At 41.4% G+C, this 23,079-nt stretch overlaps 1 protein-coding gene across 9 annotated transcripts in view; it reads left to right on the plus strand.

The window, feature by feature from the left end:
* Elmo1 (engulfment and cell motility 1) overlaps positions 1–23,079 on the plus strand; it is a 578,859-nt gene that overhangs the window by 25,397 nt on the left and 530,383 nt on the right. The window lies entirely within an intron of this gene.

Genomic DNA, 23,079 nt, shown 5'->3' on the forward strand with positions numbered 1-23,079 from the left:
CCAGGTGTGGGGCTGGTTTAGCCAATGAAAGTGCTTAACCTCTTCTGGGTAGCCTTCTCCTGCTGAAGTTTGCCATAGATGCACATGGCTATTTTCATCCCTGCTTGTTGGAAGAACATCCAGAAAAAGCCATTGCAATCCCCAGTTTTGATAGAGCCTTTAATTTTCCATCCCTTCCTTTGAAGCTTCATCCATTCACTTTCTATTCAAACCCCAGAGAAGCCAGGGGTGAATGGAGGTGCACACTTCAAAGCAGCTTTGAGTTCAGAAGCCTTGATTATATTCGAGAATCTCCAGGCTCCAGTGTTCTTAGGCTTAATATCTGGAGGGCTGGCCTTACAGGACAAGATTGATGGCACCTAGGTCAGAATATGAAGTGAGACCCCAGTGAACCATGATATTTGGATTAGGTTGTTGGATATCAAACAGAGTAGGTTTCTGAAGGGTGCAAATAATTTTGAGCCCTTCTGGCTGATAATTGCAAAATGTGTGTGCACTGGGAGATCAGAACATATGTGGCAGGCAACGTAGAAAGAGAGCCATGTAGAATGGAATAAGAAAATAGGGGGAAAAAGCTATTGGAGAACTTGGCATCTATTTGGTATTTGTGTCTGTTTTTCTCTTGAAATGGGCTGATGTGTTGGCAGAAGCTTCTGGCTGTTGTCAGAGATACGAACATCTGTGATTCTTTGCAGAGAACTTGGGATGCTAAAGTGTTTGGTGGAAATTGTGTAACACTGCTACTCACTCTGCCTTCTTATTGGAGAGAGCTAAGCGTCCGCTGCTCAGAGCTGGCTGTGTAAGGAAGATGTGGCTTTGGGCTTCCTTTTATACACTGTGGCATACGTGTGATTCAGGCAGTGAATTCCACAGCTATCAGACACAAGTGCACACACTTGGTTGCTTATCTAGAAATAAGAGTGAAAGAGACCATGTTAGCAAGGTACAGCCCTGCAACAAAGCATGGACATGAATAACAAATTCTTGGGAGCCCTCACTTTCTTTAGTCACCTATTTGATGCTAAGTGCTGTTGTGCATGTTAAAAGGAAAACCGCTTGGACTAATGAAATGAAACAGAGTTTATTCCCCAGAGCAATTAAAAACAAAGCAAAGCAAAAACAAAACAGAAGGATTAGTGACTTGGTTAGCTCCCAGAGGCAGAAGCAAGTTGAGGGACCTGAGGTCAACATGATTGAGCAACATTTATAGATAGAAAGCAGAAGTGAGACACAGAGAAGATCTAATTGCTTGCAGCTTAATTAGTTAATTAGTTATGGCCCAACATTTTATATTATTCAAATCAGCTGGCCTTCTGCAATTAGCTGAAGCTCAGCTGCCCTTCACAAAAGTGTGTTTCTCAGTTAATTCGTTTATTTAGCACGAGTGACTTCATATTGGTTTGATTGTTGGGCCCAGTACATGGTATGAGTTCCAATCAGTGACCTCTTATAAATTGTATTCAATACAAATGATCCCAAAATACGCATGACTTAATCCAGTAAGGGTGTAGTTTTTGATCACTTTGAAGTCCAATGCTGGTCAGGTGTGTTGTCCTGGGTGTCGACATCTAGCCAACATGCAGCTCACCTACCTGTGTTCCTTGGTGTAGGGAACGGGGAAAGGGGACGTTACTAGAACTTCTGCAGTAAGTCCTAGTCTCCTGCCAGACACAACAGCACAAGGTGAATTAATTAATACATAGACAGAAAATGAGACTTAGAGAAGAAACTGAGCTTTGGCCGGATCAATGCCACTCTGGGTGGCAAAGACCCCAGACCCAGAGCTTACCACACCTTTATTCAGAACATCAGCAGAAACAAAAGTAGCACTGACTCAGAGCATGCAGCCATGATCCTAGAACACAGCATCATGAGACCATTGAGGTTTTAGATGTGACTGGAGGTGAATACAGAGTTATATCTGGACAAGCCATAGCTGGTCTGTGGACAGGAGAACTAGGCCCTAATCATGATTTAATTATGAAATGAATTTTCCCCAAAATCATGTAGAATTGCTCCCGACACCTTGGGCCAGGACTCAGGGGAGTCTAGGAGGTGTAGTTTAGCTATGTGCCAATGGAAAATGCCATCGGTATATGGAGCGTATCATATACCTTTGTCTTTGCCACAGACTCTCGAATGTTCTTCCCAGAGGGCAGTAGAGCTCAATTTTTTGGGTCCCTTTAAGAAAGTAACGCAAAATTAGGTATAAAAGTGGATATGTATTTGCAGTGAGAATGAGTTGAGCTCATCCTATGAAAGTTCTCATAGCTGCATGATAAATGCAGCTCTGCTCCTGGATATCCAAGTATAAAATGTGATTGTCCCTGACTTGCAACCTAATAAAATTGCCCTTGCTCATGCCCTGTGGAGCACTTATGCTGGTGAGGGTGCACAGCCAGCTACTCTCATGCTGCTGTTTAGAGGAGAAATTGCTCCAGCCTTTCTGGGAAGTAATTTGGCTATTCCCATTGAGAGCTCCTGACTCTATGTTTGGACTCTGTGGTCTCGACTCAGCCTCTGAGTGGCTGTGAGGGGTTGAGGCATGGGTGTGGGGCAGGTTCCTGGGTGATGTGAACCCAGCGATGATGTACTCTGTGTTCCTTAATCCCTCTTGACTGAAGTTCCCCCCATATATAAAATGGGCCTAAAGAGCCAGGCGTGGTGGTGCATGCCTATAATCCCAGCACTCAGAAGGCTGAGGGAGGAGGATTGCTGTGAGTTCAAGGTCAGCCTGGGCTACATAGCAAGACTCTGTCTCAAAAAATAAAATTAAATAAAATAGGCATAAAGAGAGCATGTACCTCAATGTTGGGATCAAGCTTATTTGGAATGGGGCCTAGGAAGTATTTAGCATCATGCTTGCAATTTAGTTTTTTCTTTTTTTGAGACCAGGTCTTCCTGTGTAGCTCAGGCTGGCTTTGAATTCACTATGTAGCCCAGGCTGGCATTGAACTCATGGCAGTCCTCCTGCCTCAGCCTCCTGACTGCTGGTATTGTAGATAGGAAGTTAATTAGATATTTTGTAAGCAGTTACAAAGGGCCATCCCATGAGGAGCCAACATGGAGACCAATCAGGACACATGGAATGAGGGCCAGCATTGTAAAAGAGAAGTAACTACCACATAGGATGAAGAGCAGTGATTGATATTCTAAATAGGTATCAATCACCAGGGTGGGGGACCAAGATCTTCCAAGAAAGATCCCTGAGCCACCCCTTACCCGAAAATCCTTGCTCATTCCTTGTATGCTTGCTACATGGCTTGCTTTCCCAATGGATCGCCATTTAATCAGTATTGCCTAAGAGACTATACTTGTCATAATCTTACTGGTTGCTCATAGTTTTGTCCACCTTGTGATTTCTCATTGAATCAATATCACCTAAGTGACTGTACTTGTAATCTTACTAGTTGACTACATTTTTGCCCCACCTTGAACTTGCCTCACTTCCTGGCTTTGTCACATAGAACACTTTTGAGAAGTTGGATGAGCAGGTAACCCATTTTCTGGTCCCTCTTCTATCTCTTCTTAGACAGAAGCTATGTTTCTCCCAATAAAATTTTCCCACTCTTAACCTGTGTTGTTCCTAGAATTCATTCTTTGATTTTAGAGAACATGAACTCGTGCTTCGGATATCTAGCAGGTTTGGGAGTTATGTCTTTCCCCCCCTATATCACTGGGACTACAGGCGTGCGGCACCACACCTGGCTAAACTTAGTAGGAGCTTAATCCATGCTGTCTGCCTTTCGCTATCATACATGCTGGACAGAGATTTGTGTTTGAAGGTGTTCAGTCTGCATTAGGCATGTTTTTAAAAATGCAAACATCCCAATTATTCAATGAGATAGTTCAGCAATTAAAAATAATGTTAAAACATTTCACAAAGGGAAAATGCATAGAAGTGAAAGTAGGTTCGTATGAAACAGTATGATCTTAATAGCATAAGTGATGAGTAAGTTTAAAAAAACATTCTGATAAAGCATATGAAAATACTAGGATTAGTATTCTCTGAATCCTGAATGTAGAAACAGACTTTATCCTCATCTTTCTACTTGTCTGCACTCTGCAAATTACATAGTTATTTAAATAATGATAGTAATGGCCCTTCCATTTAAAGAGTAATCTGGCAACCTTAAATTTGCCTAATATCAGTGTTTCCAAAGTGCTATGACATATTATCATGTTTCATATTTAAAGTAACCCGAGGAAGACAACAAAGAAAGAAAAAGGAACCTTACATTTTTAATACAAAACACACAAGACAAACCCAGCTAACTATGGAAAACCTTGAATGTGTTGACAATTCCAATAGCAAATTTAGAAAGGTGTTCCTCTTCTTCCTCACAGTTCCCTCACGCTGCTGTTTGCCAACCACTATAATGAAGGTGAAAATACAACTCTCCATATTAATAATTTTTCTATTTAGATTTTAGTTACAAATACTTAACCACAGTCATTCGGGTTATTTTTTCATGGAAGTTCTAGAGCAGGACCTGGAACCTGCTATGGTTTGTCCCCCAGACTCAAGTGGGAGTTTAATCCCCAAAGTGATAAGTTAATGGTATTAAGAGGGTGGAGATTTAATCTAACTATGGTGTTCAGGGGTGGAGCCTTTGGAAAGTGATTGGATTAGTAAGGTCACTCGGGTGAAGCCCCCGTAATTGAATGCTGGTGGCTTTATGAGAAGAAGAAAAGAGACTACAGGACAGAGAGACACGGGTGCTCTCACCACGATGTGACACGGCCCCGGGGGCCCTTGCTAGAACCTGTGTGATGCTGTTTGAACTTAAAGCTTCCCAAACTCTACCAAATAAACCTCTTTTTTCTATAACATAGCCTGCATTGGGTATTTTATTATAGGAATAAAAAGCTGACTAATGCAGATCCTAGCATTGTCCTATCAGAAAATGCTTTAGACTTTTCCATAGAACTGGATAAACCAACACCAGGTTGACTGGTGTTCTGTACCTCGCTTGGTCTTGGTCTAAGTGCCAAAATCTGAGCCTCAGCAACACACAGAGCTGGGCCTTTAGCTCTTCCTGGCCCTTCACTGCAGACTGAATTTTATCTCCCACCTGCAGCTTGGTCACTAACACCTCCTTATAATTCCCGCTTGAGGACATCCCTGATTCCAACTGGCTGCCTGAACCTGAGAATATTGTGTGTTCCTGGTCTTGCCATCTCCTCGCTTGGCCCTGCCTGACTTCTTATCCCAAGCCTAACCTGCACATCGTGACCAGGTTACCTGAGCTGACTCTGACTCATCCATGGTGTTGATGTTCAGCAGATAGAGTTCCCCTGGCACAGCCTGATCCCTTCCAGCTACAGAAGCTCTCTCCTGGCCAGAGATCTGGCTCACTCTGGGGGCCTGGACATATCCAATTCCAGGTTCTGGAATCTCCCCACGGACCTTACCTCATTGCAGTGAACTGGGCCAGGCCACCAGATACCGCACTTTGAAAGTGTTTTGAAGTTGCTAACTGTGTGAGGCCAAGTGGAGCTGCAGGCTGCTGTAGGAGGTGGAGGCTGGGAGCTCACACATGACTGAGCTGCTTTGGAAAAGAGGGGCACATTACTTATTTCAGCTTCAATTAAAAAATACTATTATCTCAGTTCAAAATGTGCTGCATTTTCCACCTACAATCTTAGGTCCAAAAGAGGAACAGGGAATGGAAGTTTTAGCTTCTGTTCCTTAAAAGATAGTTCAGGTTAAATGGAAAGTATAGAGAGGTGAAAGAGTACCTGGTGAGAGCCCTGGATGTTCAGTTAGTTTCCTGGAGCTGCCTTAACAGATCACAACAAACTAGAAGGCTTAAAAACAACCAAAATCAAGGTGTTGGTAGGACACCCTGCTCCTTCCACGGTCTTCAGTAGAATCTATTATGGTTTGGACCAAAAATCTCACCCAAAATTTTGGTGTGTTCAGACGTGGGACTTTTGGGAGGCGGTGAGATCGTGGGGGTGCTATATTCATCAGTGAATTAACCCACTGATGAGTTCATAACTGAATGTACTGTTAGGAGGTAGAGCCTGGTTGGAGGAAGTAGTCACCCAGGCATAACGTGGAAAGGTATATCTTGTTCTTGATCTCTTCTCTTTCTGTCCCTTCCCCTGTGGTCTGTTTCCAAGCCACCACGAGGTGAGCAGTTTTCCTCTGTCATGTCCTTCCACCACCATGTTTCTGCCTCTGAGCCAGCCTATCATGGACTGAATGCCCTGAAACAGTGAGGCAAAAAAACCACAACAACTCTCCTCCTTTGAGTTGCGTATGCCAGGTATAATATAGAGTCCTTCCCTGCCTCTAGTTTGTGTAGCATCTCTCTAGTCTCTGCCTCCATCTTCTTAGAGCCATCTTCTTCCTGTGTGTGCTTCAGTCTGAGCATGCTGCTCTCTTTTTTATGAGGACACTTGTCAGTGGGACAGAACATACCCTAATAACCTCATTTTGATTCCATTAGGCCTGCAAAGACCCTACTTCCAAGAAAGGTTACATTTGCAATTAGCAGGCTAGAACTTCAACAGGTTTTATGTGGGACACAGCTTAACCTATGATACATCCCTGCTGTCCATTCTTCCTGTCCCCTCTTCAGTGGTGTGGCCACCAGAAAGACTTTGTATTCTTATTTCCCAGGCTGTAAAGCACACGTAGCAGTGATGCTCTCTCGCAGGACTGTTGTGAGAATTAAATGAAATTGTGCTTGGCATAGTATCTGGCTCATGGGATGTGCTCAGTAAGGGTTAGCTCTTACAGCTAGTCACACTATGGGTTTCACAAGCTAATTCTTGGAGAAATTGAGGAAGTGGATAAGCCACACACAGGTTGATGCTGACATTGAGCAGAAAGTTAACCCTTTCAGTGCTTTGAAACGGATTTTCTCTCATCTGCATAGCAGTTTTATGTACCAGCTTGTTGTCAGCAGGAATTTTGCTGCAGTATTTGCTTGATTGAAATCTCTTTTGCTGTTTAAAGTGCACACCAAGGAACCAAGAATCTAGGTGTTGAGCTGGGCAGAGTGAATGTATCCCTCTTTTGGGTTGATTGTGCCTTGTACCTCTCAAGTTGTGGTCTGTGTGCCTGAGTCCAGTCCATACTGCTGGGTGCTGTGGCTGTGGTTCCTTCCTGGAGTTCAGTGAGTTTGGGGGTGACATCATCAGAGGATGGAATATGAGCCATATTCTGCTGGCTTAATTATTTAATGGTAGCAGGAGTCCCAAGATTCTAAAAACCATATTCCATAGATTTGGAGAGTATGTGTGTATGATAAATGAAGCATCAAGTTAAAACTTAGGAATTGACTGTAAATCAAACTATTTTCCTCCCTGCTTTATCCTTGTGAAGTTCATATTGTCAGTTTTAGTGACAGTTGACAAAAATTAGAATTTTTTTGTGGCATATCTGATTTAGGAAGTAGGTACCACATGTTGAAGGGCTAAATAAAGCTTTGTTTTCAATTGAAACCCAGTAAGGAATTGTAGTTAGTTTACTAATTTCTGTAACAAATCAGCTGCAGATCTGAAAACACAGTCTTGAATTCCCGTGCTCATTTAGTGATGCTGATAATCAGAAGTGCTGAAGATTCGAAAGACTGTAGATTTCGTTATGGAATATATTTTAAGCTTAATTTATACGTATGTAGGTCTACTGATGTTTTGGGAATTTTGTGCTAAGACAGAGTTACTATAGGTATAGGTTTATGAGTTGTTGAGCTACTATTTATTTTTAATATACTCTGCTCTTTTTTCTTCTCAAAGCAAATAATGAAGAATTAATGTTTAGGTTGGATCATTTACTTTATATTGAGAGTTATTACTTTAATTCATATTTCATTTTCCTGTATTCCTGATGTGTCTTTGACAGAGTCACTTTTTATGTATTAATTTATTTTTCAGTATTAATGATTACAACAGTGATGACATTTGTGTGCACTTATGTGCCAGGCACTGTGCTGACTGCTTTAGGTAGCTTATTGTTATTGTTTAATTGTATTTCAGGGTTAGGCTTTAAGTACTGTTTATTATAACTCACATTTTGTAACAATGACTTGAAGTCTGGGGGAATGAACTTCCCGAGGTCACGTGTTTATAAATGGTGGACTTGACCGCAGGATTCGAACCCAGGTGGTCTGACTCTAGATCTTGGGCACCTAAACCCAGCATTTTTGGTACTGCAGACACATCTTTGCATTTCAGGAGAGAAATGTAATCCAGACCTTTTCAGCAATTCCAAACGCCTCTGCATTTTCATGCAAATGAATTCAGGAGCAGTAGATTCACTTTGTTTGCTTTCCTTTGTTGGGGGAGGGGCAGCCTTCCTAAGGTGCCTAGGCCAAAGCTGGAAGCAACAGAACAAAGTCCCTCCTCCAGGACTCCAGGTTACTAGAAAAACTAGCAGTGAGATAAGAGACGCACAAATTCCATGGTCAGACAAAGGAAATTTGACTATATTGCTATGTTGATGGGCATTGTGGCCTGGAATGTGTGTTTCAGAATGTAGGGCAATACTTGATTTTGTAATCAAGACATAATACCACGATTAAATCAAGTTAGATAAATAACTGCTTCCCAAATTAAATAGGTTTCTCAGCTCCAGGAATTACTTAAGATTTTTAATACATGCTGTGAGCATTGGAATCTCCAAGAGAAAGAACAAAAGAAGTATTAGTGTCTTTCAAATGTCCCTGACAAGCATGTGCTTGTTTATTCTTCTTTCTGGCAGGGAATAAATAAATAAATATCCTAATTCACCTAGGGAGCTGAAGTTTTAGAATTTTCCAGTGTAGCAGTTAGTATGATTTTGATGAGATGGAACAGAAACTCCAGTGCTGACTGGCTTAAGCAATAAAAGCATATATGACTGGAAAGGTTGAAGTACGGGTGTGGTGGAGTAAAATGAACTTCCGACCTGTTTGATGTCACATGTGGCGAGTTTGTGTTCCCCAAATATTGAAGAATGAACTTTAGGGACCACAAAGGTTAAGAGTCAGAAAAGTTTATTGACAGAAAGCTCCTGAGAGACAGGAGTGGTCCCAAAAGTGGGTTACCATGGAGGCTTTGCAAAAATTTTTTGTTGTTGTTGTTAAATTCTTTTATTGGTACATTTTAGGTATACAACACATTTACATTTCTCACTGGGAATTGTACCTTTACATAATGCATCTTGGTTCTTATTTTTTCCCCATTCCTAGCCCTCCCTTCACCCCCTCCACCCTTCCCTATTTACAAAGACTTTATTTCCATTTTTTCCATTTCTCAGCATTTTTCCTTTCCCTTCTTTCCTTTCCCCTGCCCCTCCCACTACCCCTACCCCTTTGTACCTTTTCTTCCTATTTTACATTATCCATTATTCATTCTAATCATTGGTACATTTTAGGTATACAATATAATGACATTCATCATTGGAAATTTGCACCTTTACATAGTCTCTCTTGGTTCTTATTTTTCACCCTTGCCCAGCCCTCCCTTTAACCCCTCCATTCCTCCCTATTTACAAAGATTTTGTTCCTATTTTTCCATTTTCTCATATTAATCCCATTCTCTTCTATCCTTTCCCCTAGCCCTCCCACTTCCTTCCCCTTTGCCCATTTTCTTCCTATTTCACATTACCTATTATACATTTAGTCCTTATTTACACTTTCAGTTTCTCACACCAGAGAAACTATTCGGTATTTATACATGTGTGTCCTATTTATTTCACTGAAGAGTATTGCCTCAATGTGCATCCACTTAGCTATAAATGTCTCTAATTTCTCATTTTTTATGGCTGAGTAGTACTCCATTTTATAAAAAAACCACATTTTCTTTATCTAGTCTCCAGTTGATGGGCATTTGGGCTGTTTCCAAGTTTTAGCTATTACAAACTGTGCCGCTATGAACATGGGTGCACATATATCACTGTGGTATGATTCTTTTAATTCTTTGGGGAAGATCCCCAGCAGTGGAATAGCAGGGTCAAATGAGACTTCCCGTCCTAGTTCTTTGAGGTATCCCCATACTGATTTCCACAGTGGTTGCACCAGTCTACACTCCCACCAGCAGTGGAGCAGGGTTCCTCTTTCCCCATAGCGCCGCCAGCCAGCATTTGTTATTGGTTGATTTCATGATAGCAGCCATTCTTTCTGGGGTGAGGTGGAATCTCAGCATTGTTTTCCTTTGCATCTCTCGAATGACCAGTGATGTTGAACATTTTTTCATGTATTTATTTGCTATTTCTACTTCTTTGTCTGAGAAATGTCTGTTCATTTCAGATGCCCATTTTCAGATTGGGTCTTTAAATTTGGGAGGTCTGATCTTTTTAAGTTCTTTATAGATTTGAGATAGTAGACCTTTGTCTGAGGAAGAGCAGGTGAAGATTTTTTCCCACATTGTGTGGGTTGTCTCTTCACACTGCTGGTGGTTTCTCTTGCTGTGCAGAAGCTTTTTAATAAGAAGAGATCCCACTTGTTGATTGTTTGTGCTAGTTCCTGGGCAACTGAGGTTTTGTTCATAAAATCTTTTCCTACACCGATGTCTTCAAGAGTTCTACCTAACCTCTGTTCCAACTGGTTCAGAGTTTCTATTTTAATATTTAGATCTTTAATCCATTTTGATTTTAGTTGAGTGCATGGTGAGAGATATAGGTCTAGTTTAATCTTTGGCAAGTTGAAGCCCAATTTTTCCAGCACCATTTATTAAAGAGGCTATCTTTCCTCCAGTGAGGATATTTGGCTCCTTTATTGAAGATGAGATGGCTGAGTGTATTTGGCGTTGTTTGTACATCTTCTAATCTGTTCCACTGGTCCTCAGGTCTGTTTCTTTGCCAGTACCATGCTGTTTTCATCACAGTAGCTTTGTAGTATAGTTGCAGGTTGGGGATTGTGATACCTCCTGCCATGTCTCTGTTACCTAGAATTGCTTTTGCTATTCTGGGTCTCTTCTGTTTCCAAATGAATTTTTGGATTGTTTTCTCAAGGTCCGTGAAGTATGCTGCTGGGATCTCAATTGGAATTGCATTGAATCTATATAGCAGTTTTGGAAGTATGGCCATTTTCACTATATTAATCCTTCCTACCCAGGAGCAGGGGATGTCAGTCCATTTTCTGATATCATCTTCAATCTCTCCTTTCAGAGTGCCATAGTTTTCAGAGAAGAGGTATTTGATTTCTTTCATTAGGTTGATTCCTAGGTATTTCAGTTTTTTGGATGCTATTGTGAAAAGGAATTATTTGCCATATTTCTTTCTCAGTGAGTCTGTCATTGGTGTAGAGGAAAGCTATTGATTTTTGTGTGTTGACCTTGTAACCAGCTACTTGACTGAATTTGGTTATTAAGTCTAGAAGACTTTTGGTGGAGTTCTTGGGGTCTTCTACATAGAGTATCGTGTCATCTGCAAATAATGACAATTTGACTTCTTCATTACCTATCTTTATTCCTTTTATTTCTTTCTCTTGTCTAATTGCCATGGCTAATGTTTCCAGAACTATATTGAACAAGAGTGGTGATAATGGACACCCTTGTCTTGTCAAAAATATTTTATAGAGCAAAATCAGGAGGTGGATACAACATGGGGTCAAACTATAATCAACGAATAGGATTACAAGAATACCCACTTAGCTAATAGTGGTCCAGTAGGGAAGTGATGCACCCAGTAAGGGCCTATGGCTAGCATCATTACCTTTAGCTTATCTATAGTTTATAACATAGAAAGAACAAAAACATTCTTGGAAGGGATGAGAGGGGATGGGAGGATGGGTCCAGATATTCTGGTCCCCACCCTATGAGTCCTGTATCTATCTAGACTTGCTGGACTAGGTGGTGCTAATTACAATGTAATCTCAACTTGCTGTTAGTAGGTCTGGCTATTCTGTCATGTTGTGGCCTCGCCTTTTTCAGATGTGCCTCTGGCCATCATTTTGATGTGCTTTCATCTGCACTGACTCCCTCAAGGGCTCAATCTTTGACTGTCTTTTAATTTCTATCTAACTTAGCTGTCTAGAAGATGAGAAGCTACAGAATTAGGTTGACAGAGCCACTGTCTAGCCATTGAGGGTTTAGTTCCTTTTGTCTTTGTGTGTCTGTCAAACAAGGCTGTGCTCTGGAGCTGGCCAGGGGTAAATCCCCCAACAGACACGTAGGATGGAGACCAGAAGATGCTAGAGCAGAATTGGAGGATTTTTAAGAATGGCACAAGCATGCTGGAGAGAGAGCCAACAAGACCCTGCCATTGTTGGTGACCTAGAATCACATAACTTAATGAAGATACCAATTCCCTTTCTTCTCCACCTTGTATGTGTTACTATTTGACATTTTGGGCTGGGGAGGTGGCTCAGGAGTAGAGCACTTGCCCAATACAAACAGGGCCCTGGGATCACCTCCTGGCACCACCAAAAAATTATGAAAAAATCTAAAAGTAGTGGATAGAGGGTCCCTCCTCCTCAGATATTTTGGTGAATATTCTGTGAATATTTCTCTAGTTTTCCCTAAACATGGAAATTTTCCTGGTGGAATACTAAAAAGTAACATTCTGCATATTTCAGTTTTCCATTAGCACAATGATTCATTGATGTACAATTGATGGTTACTGTATTTACACATATTATTATTTTAATATTTAGGTATCTTGGTGGAAGTAAATAGACTCTTCCTCATTTAGCTTTCACTTTGCTATTTGTACAGTTTCTCTTAGATCTCAGGGAAGTGCTGGAGGGTGTCTTACTGTATGACAGGCTGGAGCTTTAGACAGCAAGAAATGGAGAACTAAGGGCTACCATTTGCATGATTTTGACCAAGAGGATTTCTTCTGAGAAGGGAAAAATGTCTTTGGACAACCTGGCTCTTTTGTGGTCGCCCTGTTTGCCATGTAGCACCATCTGGTAATAATTCCTCCTTTGTTTCAGCAGATCAGCTTGAATGCCAGCAGTATGCAAGGTATTTCATGTGAATTCACAGTTGAAGGAGACTTTTTTTTGGAAATGTAGGTTTCCTGTTGTTTCAGGATGGTCAAGGTGATGAGGCAGGCAGACAAACACTGTAATATAAAGATTCAAGAGCCAAGCTAGCTGGGCATGGTTGCGCATAACTATAATCTCAGCCCTAGCACTGGGTAGGCTGAGGCAGGAGGATTACCATGAGTTTGAAGCCAGCCTGGGGTACATAGTGAATTCAAGGCCAGCCTGCACTACAGAGCAAGACCCTATCTCAAAAAAACCCCCCAAAACCTAAGGGAGGCTCAGATATAGGTCTGTGGGAATTTGGAGGATGGAGGATGGAAGGAAGGACTACAGGAGAGATAAGGAAGAGCCTTTGTGTTAGATGAAAGGAGAAGAGAAGAGACTTCAGACAGAGGGAGTGCCCAGAAAAGGGTGATCTTGTTTAGCTAGAGCCTAACTTTGTATTTGTTTGCTTGTTTTCATTTTTTTAAGACCTAGTATTACTATATGGTTCAGGCTGGCTTTGAACTCACTATGTGGACAGGCTGGCCTTGAACTCACAGCAACACTCCTGCCTCAGCCTCCTGAGTGCTGCGATTCCAGGGTTGTAACACCACAGCCAGCTAGAGCCTAAATGTTGTAAAGCAGTTAAAGTAGAAGCCAGCCAAGTGATTTCTTGTTAGTGATGTATTGCTGCATAACCAATTATCTCTAAGACTTGGTGGCTTGGCTCAACATAAGTGTTTGTTTTCTTTCACAGTTCCAGCAAGTCAGGAATGGGGGGCAGCTGGGAAGGTGCTTCTGGCTCAACATTTCTCATGTGATGGCTGTCAGAAGTCATTGGAGGCTTGACCAGAGCTGGCAGAGTTGCTCTATCATGGCTTGCTCACATGGTGAGCTGGTGCTGGGGAATGTCTCTTGGGGCTGGTTGGTGTCCTCTGGATATGGTGGCTGGCTTCCTCTACAGTGAAAGTTCTAGGAAGAGGTGGTCAATGGCCACTCCATGTTTTTCTGACCTAGTCTTGGAAATCACAAAGCATCACTTCCCACACACTGGGTTGGGAAAGAGTCACTCTGTCAGTCAGCTTTCCATCACTGTGATAAATACCCAAGACAATCAACTTACAAAAAGGAAAGGTTTCTTTTAGCTCAGGAGTTTAGAGGTTTCTGTCCATGATCACTTGACCTGTTGCTTTTAGTCCTGTGGTGAGACAGCATACAAGGGGTGATCAAAATCTACAGTGAAATTTTAAATTAAAAAAAAAATTGTTACAGTAAAAGACACATTACCAGTGTCTTTAGTTATGCTGTTGTGGCTGTTTTAATGTCCTGAGTTGATTGAAAACATTTCCCTTTCATGATCATTTTGAGTTTGGGGAAGAGCCAGAAGTCATACAGTGCCAGATCTGGTGAATAAAATGGATGAGGACACATCATTATTTTTTTATGACCCTGCCTTTCTGTTGGATGGCACTTGGCAGCAGCATTCACCATAAATACACTCACGAAAGAGGACTTCCACAACTGCTTTAGAAAGTGGAAACAATGATAGGCTAAGTGGGTTCCAAGTGAGAAGGGAGGATTTTGAGGGGCATTCATGGCAATGTGTCTTTTACTGTAATAAATTTTTTAAATTTAAAGCTTCCCCCTATCTTGTTGATCAGTCCTTATCATCGTATGTGCTGAGTTTATAGGACCAGGATGACTCCAACAACACCACACAAGTGAGTCATGCGTTGCTCTAGTCAGCTGTGCTGTCATTGGGCAATAAGAATATTTCAGCTCAATCATAATCCTAAGATAGCATCACACTTGTGGTCAGCCGTGGACCACATTGTTGTGTGGCTCATGACTGCACTTGGGACTGAGTCAAGAAGGAGTGGATTACAGCAGGGAAAGGCATGGGCCACTGTCATCAGTGATGGCAGAGCCCAAGCCCTGTGTGACCAGCTCCTTACACCCTGGTGTAAGTACTGCTGCTGAGCTGCAGGTGGTGTTTTGAGAGACACAGAACCTCTGTGCTTTTCCATATGTGTCTTCAGTAATTACTGGCAGTTGTAGGAAATTTGTGTGAACCAGATAAGGAAAATCGTGCTCATTAATCATATGAATACATTTTCTCAACTTAAAAACGTACTTGTGAGGTCCCCTGCCTCTCACAAAATTTCTGTAGACTATGTGCAAAAAGAAAGTCTTTAATACAGTAGAGAAATTGGAAAAGGAGAATACATTATATCTATCTAAGTTAACGCCCTTAAAAGGCAAGAACCAGCAAAATTAAGCTTTTCTTAAAAATTTGGAGGAGGAAAAGCACAAAGATACTCATTTTTTTTCCGCTGTTACTTTCCACTTTCAATGCTTTGATCCATGGTGCCCACTTGTTTCTGGAAAAGAAAGAGCATACAGCTTCCTGCCATGATTTCTGTTTAAAATAAAGACGTGTTGTGGTAGATGTAGAAAACCTAGAAGAAATCAGCGGCTTGGTGGTAAATGAAAGAAAGGCAACTATTCATTTAAAAAGACATACGTAGGGAGGGAGAATACTGTTCTTTGAACCCATCTATTAACAATCTTGTACACCTGTGGGATTTCCCATTTAGAATATTGGTAAAGGAGAATTAGTTACTGCATCTCTGTAATTATGTCTTAAAATGGCCTTCTAAAAGCCAGTAAAATGGTCTGCTATTTTGTGTTCCTACTTCCGGTTCCAGCTGCTCTGAGTTTTATTAGGAAAATGCCTATGTGGGAGTAAAACTTCCAGCTCTCACTTTGTAGAGGTCTGCCAGGGAGTAGCATCAGTAAACATTCATTCTCTTCCTCCTTTTCTTCTTTCTAGGCATTCTGCGCTTGACCTAGAATCCAAGGAGGGACTGGGACAAAAAATGGCAGAGGAGGTCATTAGGCTTATAAATTGCATCTTTTACTTTGTCCAGTTCAAAACTCTTTTTGGTCATGTCTTCTTACTTTGCATCTTTGTTTCTGTACTACATGAGACTGATTGTGTTATCAATCAGCTTTTCCACCGCAGGCACAAAACACATGATACCTACAATTTGTAGGAGATGTTTATTTTAATTCATGGTTTCAGAGGTTCAGTCCATGGTCAGCTGGCTGTCAGACAGGAACATCATGGTGGAAGGAATGGCAGAACAAAGCTTGCTAATCTCATGACAGCCAAGAAGCAGAGAGCAGGGAAAGAGACTGAGAGGAAGGGGCGGGGGGATAGATATAGTTCCTAAGATTGTGTTTCCATATCCCACTTCCTCCAGCTAGGCCCCGTCTCCTAATAGCCCATTCAGTAATGAAATCATCAATGGGTTGATGAGGTTCATGCCTTCATAATCCAGTCACTTCTCCAGGAGTTTCTTAATCCAGTCAAGTTGACAATCAAAATTCACCGGTGCACACTGCTTTTCATTGCTCCACTAAAATGTGTCAGCTTACTCTCTTTTAGGGATGGGCTCATGGCCTGGATGATAGTTGCCTGTTTTTCTTATTGTGCTCATTTTTGCTTGTTTGAATGAAGAAAGGGACTATAAACCTTGGTACTGTTCATACCTGTATTAGCTTTCCCATCGCCGGACATAATACTCAACCTCACAACTTAAAGGAGGAGAGGTTTAACTTAGCTCATGTTTTAAAGGGATTCAGTCCGTGGTCGGCTGGCACGATGGCAGGAACGTCCTGGTGGCAGAGTGCGGCATAATGAAGATGCTTAAGTCATGGTGGTTGGAAAGCTGAGCAGGGGAACAGTACCAGAGGGGAGGGGGCCAGGTGGCAGACAGACTCTAAGGCCAGCCCTCCTTGACTCACTCAGACACTCCCAGAAGTGTCCTCTACCAGTCCCCTATTGCAAAGCCAATCAAGTTGACCCTCCACGGTAACAACCACAGTTCCATTTTCACTCATGTGTATCATTCATTCATTCATTCATTTGTTTGCTGGACATAGTTTACTAAAGGCCCACTTGGAGGGGCCGCATGTGTGTTGAAGGATTGGGGGTTCTGAGACAGTTACATTTGTAGCTCACAGTCTGGTGCAGAGTTAGGGAGACAGACAAGTAAACAAGTGAGAGCATTTCAGGTAAGCATTGATTGAACTCCCAATACGTTCAAGGAACTGGGTCAAATTTCATGTGTATTACAGGTTTTGTGGGACTTAATCCTTTCTTTTAAGGAGATCATACTTTAGAAGGTGAGAGAAGACATGTGTCTAATTCAGCAAAAATGTAGAGGTCTTCTTATGTGTCAGTTACTATGCTGCTGTAGCCCTGGGAAGTTCAAGTTTATTTTCATATCTGTTATATTCAGTAAACTGTTCCTGCCCACAGAAGTGAGAGCACCTTGCAGGAGTTTGCACTGTGAAGGGAAATTATAGAGGAGGTAGGAGCAGAAGAGCCCCAGTCCTCAAGGGCTCTGACTTGTGAGTCAGCTTATCTGGGTTTGGATCTTGACTCCATTACTTCATAACTCTGTGACTCTGGTTAGGTGGAGGAATTAATGACCCCTCCAAGACTCAGTTTCCTTGTCTATACCGGGGGGATGATACAGTCAGTAACTACTACGACAGACTGTGTTTCCCAAGGATGGCCATCCAGTGTCCCTGATCAGGTGCATCACATGCGTCCTTCCAGTATCCCTTGACACTCCTCCATCAGGTGATAGAGTTCATGTCCCATCACGTGGATCTTGAGTGGGATGTTGTGACAGCCTTGATCAGTACAGCGTAGCAGAAGTGATACCGTGTGATTTCAAAGGCTGCATTGTAAAGATGCACCTCCATGTTGCTATGCAGTGCTGCTCTTGTAACACAGTCCCCTGCTGTGAGTGACCTGAGACCCCACGGAGAGGCCCTGTGGGAGAAGCTGCAGCCTCTGGCCCACTGGCCTGGCTGGACTCCCAGGTGAGAGCCCAGTGACCATCTTGAAAATGGATCCTCCGGGCAGTTCAGCTGCCCTGACTGACTCCGCATGAGCACAGTTAAGCCACACCTGTCCAAGCCTGCCCAGATTATAATTACACAAATCCAGTCACAAATGATTGTCGTTGTTTGAAGCCGAAAGTTTTAGGCTTGATTTGCCTACTGGTAAATAACCAGGTTACCTGCCATATAAAGTCACTAAGAAGAGTCAATGAAGGGTGCACGAGAGCCAGCACAAAACTAGCTGTGCACTAGTGACAATTGTCTTGATCACTGCTGCCAATTAAGAGAGGATCTTGAATGGAAATCAGCATTAGTTCACCATGCAAAGTGCCAGTACCCAGTAGGTTTTAGGGAACTCATTTTGTTCGCTTTTCATTTTTATTTGCAACAATCCTGCTGTGCATCGGATTGCTAGATTTCCTTGTGCTGAGCTCCAGGTCCCCCGTTTGAACAGTCTTGTGGAGTCATGGTCAGATTATGCTATGGAAACCATGCTCACCACTGTTCTTTTATTTAAAAAAGTATTGTGGTAAAAAAAATAGGCAATTTAAAATTTACAGTCTTGGCTATTTGTACATGAGCAATACATTGACATTAACTGTGTGTGTGTTGGGGTGCAGCAGATCTTGGGTATGTTTTCATCTTTCGTGACCAAATGCTGTACCCAGTGAATAACTCAGCCCCTGGCAGCCAGCATTCTATTTTCTGTTTCCAAAGAGCCTGACTGCTTGAGATACCGTCGGCTGGATCCTACAGATAAGATTCCAGGCCTTTGTGTACAGTGAGCAAAGAACTGCAAGCGTACATCCAATGGTGAAAGAAAAGCAGCTACATTTACTGATGATCACAGGAAGAAGTGCTCAGGGCAGATCTGTGCCAGCAGAAACAAAAATGTGGCACAAAAGGAAAAGTAGAGCCAGGACAACAGGAAAAGCAAAGAACATACCGATAAACCAGGCTTTTGGATTTCTAAGGAGGTATGCCCCGCCCCGGAAGTGCCTTCCATTGGGTCTCTAGGTAAGATTGGCAGGAATGATTCACAGAGTGCTGAATCAACCTGAGTAGAGGCTATCAATAAGCATGCCTGTCCCAGAGTGCACAGTGGAAGCAGAATTGGCTCAGGGATGTTGCCCAAACTCAAGTGGATGGAGGGAAGTGGTCTCCTAGTCCTCATTGTGCTACCTGTACTAATATGGCTTATTTCACTTAATATAATGTCCTCCAGGTTTACCCACAAGTACAAACAGGATTTCTTTTTTCAAGGCTGAATAATATTCCATTATGTATATATTACCACAGTTTCTGTATTCATGCCCCTGGCCCTTGGCTGTTGTCAGTAATGCTGCAGTGATCTTTGGTGGGCAAATAATGTTCTGCTATTTTTTTCCACCCCTCACTAACAGCAGCATCTCTGAAGTGTGTTGGAGAGAGAGAGGCAGGGGGATTATTTGGGTTCATTGCTGTTTTCCCCCCAACATGTTGTAGAAAGAGATACATAATCATGTAGCCAAACTGCTTGGATTCTTCCTGGGAAGTTCATTATGTATATATAGTGTGTAAACTTGGAAGGTATTAGAGTTAAACCTGTATTTGTAGGGCTTTATGCGTCCTTCAGAGCAGCTTCAAGCATTATTTTACCTCTCTTGCAGGATGGCTGTTTTCTTTAATATGGGGAACATGAGGACACAGGACTGTGGATGTCAACTCCAATGTAGCTGTCCAATGTAGCTCCAATGTGGTTTTAGCTGTTATTTATCAAGTGTGCTTTGCTTATGAATAGATTTGGCACAATTCTTGAAGTTAATATTTTAAAATTTATATATATTTTAAATGAATATATGTTGTTTTAAGTTAACAGAAAAATTGTGCATGAAGTACAGAGACCCATATGCCCTTCTCCCTACACAACTTTCCCTCATGGTAACATCTTGCATAACTGTTCGCATTTGATGAGCCACTACTCATAAATTATTATTCACTAACATCCATCCTTTAATTTTCTTTTTGAGACAAGGTCTTGCTCTGTAGTCCAGGCTGGCCTTGAACTTACTCTGTAGCCTAAGCTGGCCTCAAACTCATGGCAATCCTCATACCTTAGCCTTCAAGTACTAGGATTACAGGTGTGCCTCATCTTGCCTGGCCTTCCATCCATCTTTTACATTAGCATTCACTTTTTGTTTTGGGCAGTTCTGTGTATTGACAAAGGCAGAGCATCATGTATCTACCATTCTACTGTCATCCAGAATAGTTTCACTATCCTAAAAATCCTCTGCGTTTTACCTGCATCCCTCTCCCTATGGCCAAACTCATGGCAACTACTGATGTAATTACTATATATAAGTCTACCTTGTCCAGAATGTCATACAGCTGGAATCATATCTGTGGCCTTTTCAGACTGCTTCTTTTCTTTAGAAATATGCATTTAAGATTCATCTGTGCCTTTTCTATGCCTTACTATCTCCTTACTATCTTTCTGTTGCCTGGTACAGTTCCATTGTGTGGAATAGTAGTAATAATAGCAATAATAGACCACAGTTTATTTATCCATTCATCTGTTGAAGGACATCTTGCATGCTTTTGAATTTTGTCACTGAAGAATAAGGCTTCTGCAAATATGTACTTGTAGGTTTTTGTATGAACATAAGTTTTGAACTTATTTGGGTAGATACCAAGGTGTGTGATTGTTAGATCATATGGTAAGAGTATGTTTAGTTTCATTACATTCCACCTGTCTTCATCCCATCAGCAATGAATGAGACCCCCTCAGCCTTTGTGCTGTCAATATTTTTTATTTTAGCCATTCTAGTAGATACAAAGTGAAATCTCACTCTTACTGTAATTTGCAATTCCCCAATGACATATGGTATTGAACACTTTTCAGATGAGACATTTTTTATTTTCATCTACATTTTAAGAAAATATGTGAAGTAATTTAACTTACAAGACATTAAAGGGGGAAAGTACATAAAGGCCTCTCAATCCAGCCTTCTCAGTGGTGACAACTTATATTAACTACAACATGGTCAAAACCCGAAAATGATATTTTCACAATACAGTGAACCAAAGTGTAGAACTTATTAGGGTCACACTAGATTTTATGTGCACCTGTTCTATGTTGGAGTGTGTTTATTCATCTATGCAATATTATACAATAAAATAAAATTTATTGCTTATGTTGATTCTTGTAACCATGACCACAGTCAAGATAAAGAACTGTCCGAGGACTACAGAGAAATTCCACGGAGCTATTTCTTTATAGTCTTATGGTCCCACCCTATCCCTAATTGCTGGTGACTACTGGTGTGATATCTGTTTTAAAAAAATCTCCAGAGTTACTGATCTACTTTGGTCCCTGCCTCAGTATGTCTGAGAGTTACTGATAGATGTTTTTTCCTTTTGACTTGACGTGTATGAATCTAGAGTCAGTTTGATCAGAATGAGTACATGGGTTTGTAAAATGGGACCCTTTTCTTCATTGAAGTTGGTCATATTATGTACTGCAAACATGCCTTAATCAAAATAAAAGCTTTTAAAAGTTATAAAGAAAATTTAATATGTTTAATATCTTCTATAGAACCTGATATATAGTCATTACTGCTAAATGGAACAGATAAATTAGCCTGAGATTATTATGTGATAGAAAACTTCACTTAAGTTTCCTTAGTAAGGTCTTTTATGGAGTGACCTCCTTTAGTTTACCATGATTCAGCATGACTCAGTTTACCAAAACAAAATGTACCAGTAATTTTTCAAAAGAAATACCGACTTGTATTCACTAACCAGCCAACTGATGCCTTTGACAGAAACTAGAATGGTGGTGGGGAGGAACAAAGGGAGACGGAAATGGAGAAGGTGCCCCTGAGAATGGGAAGGGATCCTTGTGTGTTTGGCCATAGTGTTGAAGAACACCAAAGACATGTCGGATGTTGGGAGCGTTTTAACCTCTCAGGTTTTTCTCGGGGGATAAAAGTGTACATCAGAAGCCAATGTGACTTTTTGTTTTTTGAAAGGAAGAGGAGACATGACATTTTGTGTTTTGGAGTTGGGCCCTTACTCCGGTTGGATAAGCAATATATCCATGCCAGGAGGTTTTCTAGTTAAATAATTAAAATGTAAAAAACAACTGTGTTCCCGATTTCTAGGGCATACTCAAGCTCAGTGCTATTGACATTGTATGGTAGGTAATTCTTTGTTCATGGAGAACTATATCTTGCCTTCTAAAGTGCTTATCAGCACATCCATTGGTTTCTACTACACCCCCTGCCTGAGTTGTGATAAAGAAAAATTTCTGCAGACACTGTCAGATGTACCCTGGGGGAGGGGGATCACCCTTGCCTGTTGGAGCACTGATTTTACACACACACAAGTTCACAATGAGCAGTATATAATTTAGTTTGTAATTTGCATAAATGATCTGGTACTGAAATACTGCAGTGTTCTACATCTTGCTTTGTCCATTCATTATTAGGGCTTTTGGATTCAGTCATATTTATAACTGTACTTCATTCCTATAACTGCTATGTATTGGGTACTGTGGTTTAGGTCTTTGGCCTCCAGTGGTCTCTGTGCCTTAGTCTCTAGTCTGTGCCACTACTAGGAGCTGGTGGAACCTGCAGGAGGCAGGGCCTAATGTAAGGACGTGATGTCACGGGGCACATGTCCTTGGAGGAATATTGGGACCCTTTCCCGTCTCCTTCATCTGTCTGTTTGGCCTTGGGTGCCATGATGTGCTGCCTCAACCCAGGCCCAAAGGCAATGAGGCCCACACCATTGATTCGACCCTCCAAAGCTGTGAGCCCAGATAAAATTTTCCTCTTTGTAATTTCATTTATCTCAAGCATTTGTTAGAGTAATGGAAAGCTGAGAATACATTGTGTTATCTTAAGATTATCATATTTTATCTATCAATAGATGTGTAGGTTGTTTCTAATTTCCCTATTAAAAAATCATTCTTTAGTGAACAGTTTTGTGCATGAAATCCTAAGCACATTTATGGTTATTCTAGATGCCAAGTAAAAGCCCCATGGAATTTATTCAGATTTATTATAAATTACCAAATTTTTCTGCACACTGGCTGTGGTAATTAACACCCCACATTCAGCAGCATATGTAAGGCCTTATTTGTTCCATATTATTATTGATTCTTGATATTGTTGAATTCTTTAAGTATTGTCCATCTGGAGGGGCGAACATGGTATCTTAATGTTACTTTTATTTACACTTTCCTGATTATTAGCGAGTCATCAAATTT

The sequence above is a fragment of the Heterocephalus glaber genome, unplaced genomic scaffold, assembly GCF_053883595.1.
Source record: "Heterocephalus glaber isolate CG9 unplaced genomic scaffold, H.glaber_assembly_v1.0 deba00001610, whole genome shotgun sequence".
Taxonomy (NCBI): domain Eukaryota; kingdom Metazoa; phylum Chordata; class Mammalia; order Rodentia; family Bathyergidae; genus Heterocephalus; species Heterocephalus glaber.